This window comes from Rhinichthys klamathensis, unplaced genomic scaffold (genome assembly GCF_029890125.1).
Source record: "Rhinichthys klamathensis goyatoka isolate OS25496 unplaced genomic scaffold, OSU_Roscu_1.1 h1tg000115l_1, whole genome shotgun sequence".
NCBI classification, from domain to species: domain Eukaryota; kingdom Metazoa; phylum Chordata; class Actinopteri; order Cypriniformes; family Leuciscidae; genus Rhinichthys; species Rhinichthys klamathensis.
Window position 1 is genome coordinate 363,468 of NW_026606652.1, and position 12,295 is coordinate 375,762.

The following is a 12,295-nucleotide window of genomic DNA, read 5'->3' on the forward strand; positions in this document are numbered from 1 at the left end:
CCCACAAGGACAAGGATTTTGGATATTGCCATCTTTTTGGGGACATTTTGTCCCCATAATGTAGGGTTTACTAGGCCACACACACACACACAAACCCCAATTAAACCATTTGTTTACAGCATCAATAAAAGACCAGTTGGTTTCTTACTGTGCAACACCCTATTATAAAATGTATATGGTTTGATAACAGCTTGTGTGACATGTAGATTTAGAAGTGACATTTTAATTGCTACGTTCTTTTATTCCAACTTACAGAGAGTTGTACTAAACTTGCAGCGACTGTCGCTAACCTATAATTGCTTTTACAATTTCACTATCAGCATATGACAGATGCAACAGCGATTTCAATTTCGATTTTCAAGTGAAACGCATATTCAATTTCAATACGACATTGTGCGTAGCGTGAAAGGAAACGCAAATTATCTCTGTTCTCATAACATTACACAGCTGCTAAACAAACCCTGCCCTCAAATAACCCAGCAGAGAAAACATGCTTCTTGACCCCCGTCGACTAATCGGAGTCTTACACGAGGCGGCCCAGGGTGACTTTAAAGTGCAGCCTCGCTCGACTAAGGTTGTGTCAGTCTGCGTGTTCCTCAACTCTCCCCGGACGGCCCAACCCTCCGTCGACTCGTCCTTGAGAAGCACTCTCATCTCTGCGGTTTGTCCTATCACATCACTGTTTTATGGCTGTAACATTAATAATAGGTCAGTTAATCTCATTGCCCATTTCTGAAAGTTCTGTCTCTTGGTGAATGAGTTTAATTTGTGCATGCTTCCTACATTATAATGAGGGAGAAAACAAGCCTCTTTCCTATTCTAATGCTTTATTTAGACTAATGAAATCTTTTTAACTTGTTTATTTTGGGTGTTTTATAACAGTGTGTGGTTGCATACTGTGGATTTTCAAAAGTGAATTATTCATGTCCCTGTTGTATCCAAAGTGTACTTCAACTCAAGCAAAATAAGTTTATTTCATTTTGATCTTTTATTATCCTTAAAATGATTTTGACTCATCTTCACTAGCATGTCATCCATTTACTATGGGAAGACAATAAAGTGGTGCAATTTTGATACAAAACTAGTGCATAGATACAAAAACCGTGTATTCATCTGGGAAACTAATCATCAACATAACCTGGCATGTGGCTGATCTCTGAGGAATATCTGTCAACTGTCTTTTTTACTTCGTTACTGTACTTTTTCAAGTTTCTGTACTTTATCCAAGCATAAAATTGCACTTTTTATTCCACTACATTTCATAAAAACATGTCGTCCCTCGTTATTTTGAACTGAAGAAATCTTCACCCGCTCCGAGACGAGACAGCGGTGTCGGATTCGTGAACGAGCTGATTCTTTTCAATGAACCTGTTAAATTGGTTCTCAAATCACACTGAAAGTTTCATTTGGGAATTGAACCGACCCAATTGCATCTGTTCTCGAGTCAACAACTCACTGATTCAAATGATCCAGTCAGAGCGAGTCTCCACTTAAAGCTGCAGTCCGTAGCTTTTTTGGGGTTAAAAATGATCCAAAATACATATTTGAGAAAATACATAACCAGCCAGTGTTCAACACTATCTGCTTGCCGTAGCTCGATTCAAAACGGTAAGCTTGTAATAATGTTTTTAATTCCAGTGGTACTGGTGGATTTCCGCGAGAGATTCGAGCTTGTCTTTGCGTCATTACGTCACATCTGTACACATAAAGAAGGAGTCTCGGCTAGTATAAGCTATGTTGCGTGTGAGGATGTTGGAGGTGGAAATTTATAGCCTTTTCTCACAGCACTTGATATAATTAAACTTATCAATTTGATGGCGGATCCAGAAAGGTTCAAACGACAATCACCAGTGACAACAGATTCACCCGCTGTAAAATGCAAAAGACTTCATTCGGACTTCGGAGTGGCTACAGAAAAAAAGAGAGACTGCATAACATACACGAATAACTGCAATTGCAGATTTTGAACAGAGATGGCGACAAAGAGGAAAAACTGCGAACTGCAGCTTTAACAATTCATTGAATTCACAAGTCTGACTCAAAATGAGCCAAGAACGAGAGATCCTCTTAGCTTGAGTGCACGCGGGGAAAGTTACTAATGCCGAATTTTAGGATTTATTATCGTATATCATCCAAGTGGATGCTGCACACTGGTGGTGGTTGAGGAGAGATATGATTGTAATGCACTTTGGGTGAACAGTAGTAGGCTACATAGTAAAGCACTACGTATATAAGTGCCTCATTTCATTTCATTTTCATTTCAAATGAAAATCATAATTGGGTCACGACTGTCAGTTGTTTGTGAACTATAACTGCTGTAAAAGGCTGAGCTGTTTAAACCCATTGAATGAAATGCTTGAATGTGGACATGTCCATATTTGTGTATTATCGTCTGAATGGGGTGTTTTTATGTGACGTCTGTTTTTATCTTGTAATTAATCGTACATAATATAAACATACATTAAAAATCAAGTACTTTTATACTTTTACTCAAATGAAATTGAAAATGAGTACTTAACTATTTTACTGGAGTAATATTTTATTAGGGTATCTGTACTATTACTCAAATACTTGATTTTTTTACTTCGTCCACCACTGTTGCGAACCAACACTGACTTCTTTGCCAATGCTAAATTATTACAGAATGGATTGCTTACTTCTACCCTGTCGGGATATTACAGAGAGGAGAACAACTTTTGTGACTGACAGTCTCATTTGGTTTGAATACAGGTTAGATGTTAATGGAAAAGCCACTTTTATGCTCACTGTAATTGCAATGCTATGATGTGCAATTGTGACATTGGAACAAGATAGTGATCTGAAAGTATAATATCTGCAAAGAAAAGTTACAATGTTTGAATATGCATAGTGTTTTGGATGAATGACAATGTACATGGGTGAGACTGAAGAAAACTGTATAGTTTTAAGCAAGGCATAAAACATGGATTTCCAAGGCATGCTGCGAGTATTTCAGCTAATTTCTCTCGGAAATGGCACAGGTGTTAAAATAACAGTAAACGCAAGTGCTTGAGGATTGGATTTGCTACAAACAAGCCACTGTATCTTCAGAGACACATTACAGGCAGCACATATTCATGTGACACTGTGTTTGATGTATGAAGGACAACGTGAACACAACCACACTTGGCTCTTGCTTTGATGTAGTGTATTAACTCATCACCTCGTCCTGAAGAAAAACAAAATGAAATACAACCAGATGCAACAACTAAACATGAAAAAAACAAATTGTGTCGATTCAGACCTTTTGATCGATTCAGTAACTGCATTCAATAACACTAGCACATTAGGCATTAACACAAAAGATGAATGAGTGGTTTTAGTGTTATATTTTGCTTCTTTTATATATTGAACTATGTGGGTGATTTTGAGGGGGAAAAATATGTTCCTCCATAGTAGTCGTAGTAGTGACAATATAGGGGCTGCTATGCCAAATTATTATTTTCAAAATGCATGTTACAGTAAATTTATAGTAAATAATGTAATATAATATAATTTAAGCAGCTCATAATTAAGTTGAATGATAATTAAAGCAGCACTAAGTAGGAATTGCGTTTTTGTCAAACAGCGACCCCTAGAGTCGCTGTGGAGTACTTGTACTGTCGTGAATAGCACTCACGCAGAGATGGCTCGCACTCACGGCCGGATCCCCTCCGCCTGTACACCGGTACCTGTTCAGTAGGATGGACGCTGTAACGAGTGGAAATAAGGTATGGCCCCTTTAAGAGCTGAGCGCGACCTACAACATGTATACGGCGCCGGGTTATTTCTGTTTGATGCTCATTTTAACAGATCTGTTTTTTGCCGTAAAGCAATTCGTTACCTCGTGAGACCTGATATCACACGATACTTCCTAACACTGGCTCGCCGGCCCAAAGTTACAAGGGTGGTTTTGCGGCTCACAGGCACCAGGGGGGTGCGAGACGACCACCATTCAACACGAAATCAGTAATATTAACATTACAATGACTCCAAAGCTGTTCGGTTAAGGTAAAAAAAGTTACTTAGTTCACCTTTAAATGAGCCATACTGATTGCCCAGTAAATACATCCACAAAGAAACACACACAGACACACACACACACAATGAATTTCTGCTTTGAAGAGAGAAAAACAATGCTTGTTTAGTAATCATATTTCTACAGAGAAAATGTCTTAAATTTTCAACAGGAAGCATAGCCGCATTCCATAAATCCTCTTGTTCAAGTTATTTTCTCGGTGCATGACAAAAACTTTCCTTCAGAATGATATCAGCACCCGGCGGATGTCACTATTATCATTACAAAGTGTCTGAGGCAGCCATGAATTATCCAGCTAAAGGCTCAAACCCATCCACTGTCCGTACAAATAAGTTCAGCTCATTTCACACTTGGAACGACTTATTGTAAGCTATTCACATAAAATCGGAATCAAACGCATGTTGAACTGGCTCGAGCGACCAAATGTTTTGATCAGCTAAATAACCTTGCACTGTATTACACTTTAAAAGTGCATGAACAGAATCAGTGCCTTGAGCAGACCATTGTTAGCCACAAAGACAAATTTGAGCTTCTCTACGAATGACTTGCTGTAACTGTGCCAAATAGATGCAGAGCGGCTTCCCAAGAGATGCCAAAGAACAAAAATCCCCAGTAATGTGAAATGGAGGATGTGCTCATTATTTCTGTTTGAGATAAATAGAGGTAAATGAATATTAATGGAGGATTAATCATCAGCCTTTAAAAATATGGGCTTAATTTCTGCCATGCTGAGAAGCCCTTAAAAGTTTTAATAATTGAAATAACACAAAACTCAGGGCAATTATTGTCTGCAATTTTGCTCCACCCACTTTCAGATCAGATGTCAATAAAGTAACTACCAATGCAGTTTTTCCACACAGAAATAACAAATCATTGTTATGAGGATAGGAAGACAAGAAATATCACTGACCATTGTGTTTGTGTAACATGGAGTCCACTGAAGGCACGTTTGTAGAACCCAAGTGCAGTTTATTCGCACAAAACAAGATCAAACATAAAACAAAGGCGTGGCATGAAACTCAAGACTTAAAAGTGAACATAAATGAACATAAACTTTCCAACAGTGGTTACCAGAAGCAATACTTGACCAAGTACCAAGGCAAACATGAGGGCTTAAATATACAAGGACTAATGACAAGACAAGGGACACCTGTGCACAATGACACAAAGAACCAATGATAACATGACACAATCACATGGGAAACACATGGCAGGATCACATGACTATAACAGGGAATCACATGACAGCAGGAAACATGACAGACATGAGACAAGAACATGAAACCTGAACACATGACACAAACCAAAACAACCCGTGACAGTTTGTAAAGCTCAATGGACCATCATCATAATTTCTGTGACAAAATAGTAATTTGGGATAATGAGTAATTTCACACGTGCCTGCCATTTTAAAAGGTAATCTCACTTCAACAGCACCAACACACAATATCTCAATTCCTTACAAAACTGCATTTGCAAAAACTGCAACCTCGTATCATTACAACGCTGTCTCAGTCAATGGTGTTAGTTTTGGTGAGGGTGCTATTTGCCTGACTAATAGTACACAATGGGGAGCAGTGTTGCCAGATTGAAAATGTCCAAGTATCAAGCTCAAAATTATCGTACACGAGTTAAACATACAGAATACAGCTATTTATCTAGACCAACAATTTTTTGACCTGACCTGCAAATTACTTTATTGCTAAACTATCGACCTTAGATTGAAAACAACTGATCTAAGCCCCGCCGAAGGAACTTTAACTTGTCCTCGTGAGAGTCATTCTCCACGATGATTGGCCGAGAAGACGTAACGTTAGATCTGATGGAAGAAATGCGTAACACCACGTTCACGTTCTCCTCACAATCATGACGGTAGACATTGGAACCACAGCTAGATCAACTAGAAGCCCTATGATTTCAATGACTATCATTTGAAGTGTCACAAAATTCAGAATTATCGTACATTATGGGATTTTTTTCATTATTGATCGTACATCGTACAGAGATCAAAATTATCGTACAAATACGATAATTATAGTACGTCTGGCAACACTGGTGGGGAGTGTATGGGAAAACTGATTTAAAAACAGCAATTTAAATTCAGTTTTCTGCAACTAGTAGTGCAGACATTAAATGCAGTGCTGTGGTAATTATTTCACCAGGATACAAATGATATGACCTCACAGGTTCCAATCAGGGAATACTTTAATTGAGAACATGTATGCAAATGTTTATTTCTGCAGGTTCAGTGCTCGTCGTTATCTGCATTCCCTTCTAATCAGACAGTGACGAACGCTAGGTCAGCATGGCCACTGAACAGGGTCAGCCCAAAGCATAATGAATCAATGAGTGTTTGAAAACATTTCAGCCTAATGTGTCACAGGAGAAAGTCTCCTCACAAAGACTCCACAGAGAGCCATTCTGGCTTACTATTGGTGTGAAAATTAGCGGTTAATGGTAATTTCACTCACTATACAGTTATTACAAGTAGAGTGGTCCAAAAGTCTGAGAGCACTAGTGGAAATGCTTCTATTTTGCATTTTGTCTAATTTTATGTGCTGTTGTATTAACTTTAACCCCGACCTTAGACGGAAATTTCCGTCATTTTCCGACTTTCTGTATTATCACTGTTATATGGTAGAGGGCGCTATTACGCATCTTCTGACATATGCATATGTTAAATAACGAGATCACCAACATTAAACAACATCGGAATCAAAACTGCCTAATGTTACTGAATGAAATGTCAACCCAGGACGAGCTGTGGGACTGTAAAAATTTGGGGGTGTTGATGGACTCGATCGACTACATCTATGTTTTTATCATCATTCTGAATCAGATTTTTTTTTTCACAACTTTTTGCTCAACGGGTTTCTTTTTTTGAATTAAACTTACCCAGATTCAAGTGTCAAGAATGCATGGGGGTCTGTTCTTTCTTTTGACATATTGCATGTTCAGATATGAAATTCTGAACCATTAGAATGGCGGGGAAAGAGTTTAAATTTGATATAGTTATTACATAGTTATTACATATAGTATAGTTATAACAGTTATTTATAGTTGTTACAACAAAAGTGAAATAATTCCAAGATAACAAACTTTCAGTTTTAAATGTTTTCAATGTGGTATATCAGACTTTTGGAGCCCATTTGTATAGTAATTTCCACTAGACAATCAATTCAGAGTAAAATAATCCTGAGAGATAAAAGTCACTGCGGAATCATGGCCTAACTTTAATCTTATATCAATGTTTTGACAACAAGCATAATCTTCCTAGGCTACAACTAGAGAAAATCTGACATCGTTCTGATCTGAACTACTTTCGAATAATCAGGAAAGCCTAAATATGTTGGAGGCCATGATAAGATTACAAATGCTCTTGGAAAGTTATGTCTGAAAGACCAAAATTAATGGCAAAATAGTGCTGTATGTAAACACAGTGAACAAATTATCATAAACAGCCCAAATGTTCTTCTTCTCATTTGCAGTTCTCAGCATTTTCGATGCCCCAGTCACTGTGCTCGGAAGCTGATTTGATTGACCCTTTCAAAGTGTAATCCTCCAATCAGAAGCCATCAATTTTCCTATGCAGCATGAGAGCATAATTTTGATGATGATGCTAGTAACAGACCATATGGTCATTCAGCAGTCAGGGACCTCCCAGGAAATCTCAGCAACTATGCACTTGCCAAACATTAGTGGGATGTAAGTGAGTGGCAGAGAAAAGAATCAAGCCTACCAAAGAAGATGGTATAAAAATGAGAAAGAAATGATTTGGGAAATGCAAATCAGGTTATTTGCATAAATATTACTTCATGCCAATCAATATGGATTAAAAACGGTGATGAAAGAGAAGATGCGGTTAGAATTAAAATCCTTGTTTTGTCTGCAGCCATTCTGAAAATTTTTCAATATTCTCAAATCACATAATTAATCTGAACCGTGTTATACAGGCCAAACCGGCCTCCCAGCATTCTGAATATGCAAATGTGAATTTCTACACTTACTTATTTATATACACATTTGAGATCACAAGTGGAGCCTTGGGATTTCTTGTTTGTCCACGTGATCAATTGCAGCCATCCACCTGATTTGACTTTATAAACACAGCGGATTGTACAACCTCAATAATTACAAAACAGTTTTGCTCATGGCTAACATGTTTTCCAAAGTGACACAGAGTAGCCCAATTCGGTAGATTAAAATTGAATTCAATATGCACCCATTTACAGCTGTTCTATCCAACAGAAAAAAAAAATATATGCAAGAGAGATCAAGGCAATCTGACAATATATGGAGCGTTTTACTGTTTTAATGAGAGATGGCAGCTGCATAGCTAGAAACGTTTATGGAATTGGGTACTAAATATAGTCAAATGAAGTAACCACTCTGAAATAGATGCAGTTGATGTTTTAAATTGTACAAAACTATAAGGGATATTCTGGATTAAGGACGGGTAAAGCTAAGTTGACAATGTTGATTACCACAAGACATTAAGCATTTTTCATATAAAAATCATAATAGCATGCATATTGTATCTTACCTTTTCTATGTAAACTTAAGATCAATTTTGCAACTTTGTTGCTAAGACAAAATAAAAAACTAAAAAAAATATCTATTGCTTTATAAGATAATTTTTTAAGAAAAGGATGACTCAATATTTTGTGTGTGTGTGTGTGTGTGTGTGTCTTTTGCAGTCCCGTAAAACTGCATTCATCATGATTCCCAACAAAGTTTATGAATCATGACACCTTAAAAGTGTGTAAAGAGACAATCCATCATGATTTCATTAGCAATCATATGTATGTAAAGTTGGTTCTGGCTCACTAACATTTCCATTCTTCACATCAGCTAAAACATAAGATCTGTACATATGAATAAATTCAGAGGTGTACAAATGTTTATGGACGCTTGAATTCATTAAAATCTGATTTAGCCTATAAAAAAAATCTATAAAATTTATACTGTAACTATACTATAAAATCTTAGGTGCGTTCCATTTGACAGGGTCCCTACGCAGTGTTCACTGCTCCCTACTCCCTGAACACGGTACATCAGTTGAAGTGGACTTCGCTGACAATAATCACTCATTTGGAACGCCCTGCAACGTCATCAAAGAAAGGCAACAACAGGCTCGCGCAGATTATGATATAACTTAATTAAATTTTTTAATTTACTTTCCTTTCTAATTTAAAATCATATAGGCCTATAGATACATTCATCACCCCAACTGTTCATAAATACTCTAGTTTGTATAAAAATAACAATATTTATGAATACTCAATGCATACGTAAACTCAGAGCCGTTAGAATTTTAAATTTAAAATCTCTTCCAACGGCTCTGCTCTATGGTTAGTTCCGACTGGTGACGCGGTGCACAATGACAGTTGGTTGATTTTCACTCTCTACTTCCTGTGAAGTGATGTATCGATGTTCCCTTATTCCCTACGCCGTGTGCAGTGCCCTTCGAACTGAACATGTTCGTTCCCTTCGGATTGGAATCTCACTTAAGATGGCGAAATACCCTGTGAAGTCCACAACGCAGTCCACTTACGGTCGAATGGAACGCACCTTATGACTTATAGGTACACTGTAAAACAAGAGCCAAATTCTGCCAAATTCTCCATATTTTCCATTAAAACAGTATGTAGTACTGTACTATTACTAGTACTGTAAATATTTCCCAGAATGCAATGTTTTCTAAAGTAGAAAACACTGCATTCTGGGAAATATTTTGCACGGTAAGCAGTTGTTAATTTACAGCCCATTTTTAACACTAATCTACTGTGTTTATGTTTTAAGGTTTTGAACTGTACTATGCAATGCATTGTGGGCTAGTGCATTTGAAGCAATAGCACAATGGCGCTGTGTTTCACGGGTGTTTCACATGGAGTTTGAGCAGGAGTCTTCGCCTATCCATGTTCGGGGCGCTCATGCAGGAATATGTGTGGAAAACAGAAGAAATCTAATCGAAGCGGAGAGGAGAGGGAACTTTGAAACTGACTGCAGCGAGGAGCGCGTTCTTTTAAAACTGGACAGTGAATGTGTAGAGCGGGAAGAAATGAAACTGAGAAAGAGGCACCTGAAACAAACTTGTTTGTGTTTGCGGCGGCACTCATGACACTTTGAATCCCTTAAGAGAAAACATTGATACAAACTTTAGCGGGGAGCCCGTTCTTTTAAAACTGGCGAGTTTTGTCGGAGTGTTTTCTCTCACATCCAAATCACTCAAACGGTGACTGATGAGCTGGAACTGAACAAGCCGGAAAAATGCTTGAGAGTGAAGTGAGTGATTATATATGCATTAAATTGAGAGGATAAAAATTACGTTGATTCACTGTAAAACATAGTTTATTTTAAAATGCCTTGCTTATAAATAAATGTTCACCTTTGTATTAGCCCCTTACTGTTGCCTGTGTTTTTACTGTAGTAATGTCCTGTGTGATTTTGATTTCCAACCTATTTTGGGGTTTCCTTTTAGACCCAGAGCGGTGTTACCAAAATGACCCAAATTGGGTTGTTTTTAACCCGCCATGTTTAGAGTGTATTGTGAATTGAAATAATCACAGAAATGTACTGCATGTACCGTGCATGGCTGTAGAGTAACTTCACAGTCTTAATATGATAGAATTACAGTGGATTGCTCTGCTGCCAGTATTTTACAGTAAAATAAAAAATACTGGAAAATACAATATTTTGTTTTACGGTAAAACATTATAAAGCAATATCAGAGTGTTCATACTGTATAATTACAGTAAATTGTTGCCATCACTGCTGCCAGTATTTTACAGATTTTTTTGTGCTTGTTTGCATGACAACGATGGACTAAAAAACGAAAAGTTCCTCTTTTCGCGTTTTTTAATGACAACGTTGTCAAAACGATCCCCATTCACTCGTATCCGCGAAAACGACTAAAAACACTGTATTACGCATGTCGGGGCAGTAGTTGGCAATGTCACTTTGTAAATAAACACTACGTGCCTATAGACTGAACATGTAATACGCATGCGCATGATGTCACCGTTTTCACAAGTTCTCGTTCCAAAACATCATTGTCGTGTAAATAAACATCCAAAAAGTTTTCAATTTTTAGTGGAAAAAATTTGTGTCATGTAAACGGTCCTATTTAATAGTAACATATTTAAACGGGTTAAAACAAATTCTCTGAATATATATTACTCAAATTGAGAGTTTGTCAATACTTCTAACTTTGTGATGCTGTCAGCATGTCCATATTGTATGGGTAAATCCAAAAATGTATAGTTACATATTAATACCTACAAATACCCATGAGATTAGACTTGTGATTCCTATGAAAAACCATTCATGCTGCATTTTTGTGATATAGTACATGGTGTTCCCCCACTTCCTCCCAAGCACAAAAGTGCAAATCCATCTATGAATAAAGCGGTTTAATTTGTTTGTGTTCTTGCCATTGTCTGATGTCGCATACCTGTGATATCCAGAAATTGAACAAATTCATCACATTTAAAGGTTGAACACACTGGAGAGTTAGCAGTTTCAACTTCCTATTACTTTTTTCTTCTTGCTGGCTTTGCAAAAACTAACACAGGCATCATTATAAAAGGCTTAAGAAGTAGTTGTACTTATATGAGTTTGATTGATATGAGCTTAACACATAATCCCTGCACCACAGAGGGTTTGAAGGCTACTGGTAAATGCTATTTTCATGGATGTATGCTAAACACTCTCTCCTACCTATATCAGAGTCTTAATCTTGAAGTCAGTAAATAAATCAAATGGTTCCTGTTTACTATTTAAATGCACATTCCTTGTGCCTTCGTAATCTTGTATCAAAATACAATAACTTACTCAGCCTCTGAAACAACATTCCTTTTCAGCTGATATCACTATTCCCTATTACTTTTTTGCTAACCTTTTTCCTCCTTTACTCAGGAATGTTACACCCACTTTTCACAGTCCAAATAATTCCCATTAGATAAGAAACAAGTCTTGACAGCATAACAAAACCTCTCTCTCTCTCTCTCTAGAGAGAGAGAGAGAGAGAGAGAGAGAGAGAGAGAGAGAGAGAGAGAGAGAGAGAGAGAGGGGGGGGGCCGTTTACATTATGTGTTTTGTGTTATGTGTTTTGGCCTTTCATTTACACAACTACAAAGTTGTAGGGGACTGAAAATGCAAACTTTAGAAAACAGGTTTCAAAATGCACGATACCATTATCGTCTCTGTGTAAACTACAAAAATGTGAATTTGTAAAAACAGTGATGTCATGCGCATGCA

At 37.4% G+C, this 12,295-nt stretch overlaps 1 protein-coding gene across 5 annotated transcripts in view; it reads right to left on the minus strand.

The window, feature by feature from the left end:
- The window catches only part of adgrb3 (adhesion G protein-coupled receptor B3), a 201,510-nt gene that overhangs the window by 180,548 nt on the left and 8,667 nt on the right, over nucleotides 1-12,295 (minus strand). The gene's annotated exons all lie outside the window — the stretch shown is intronic.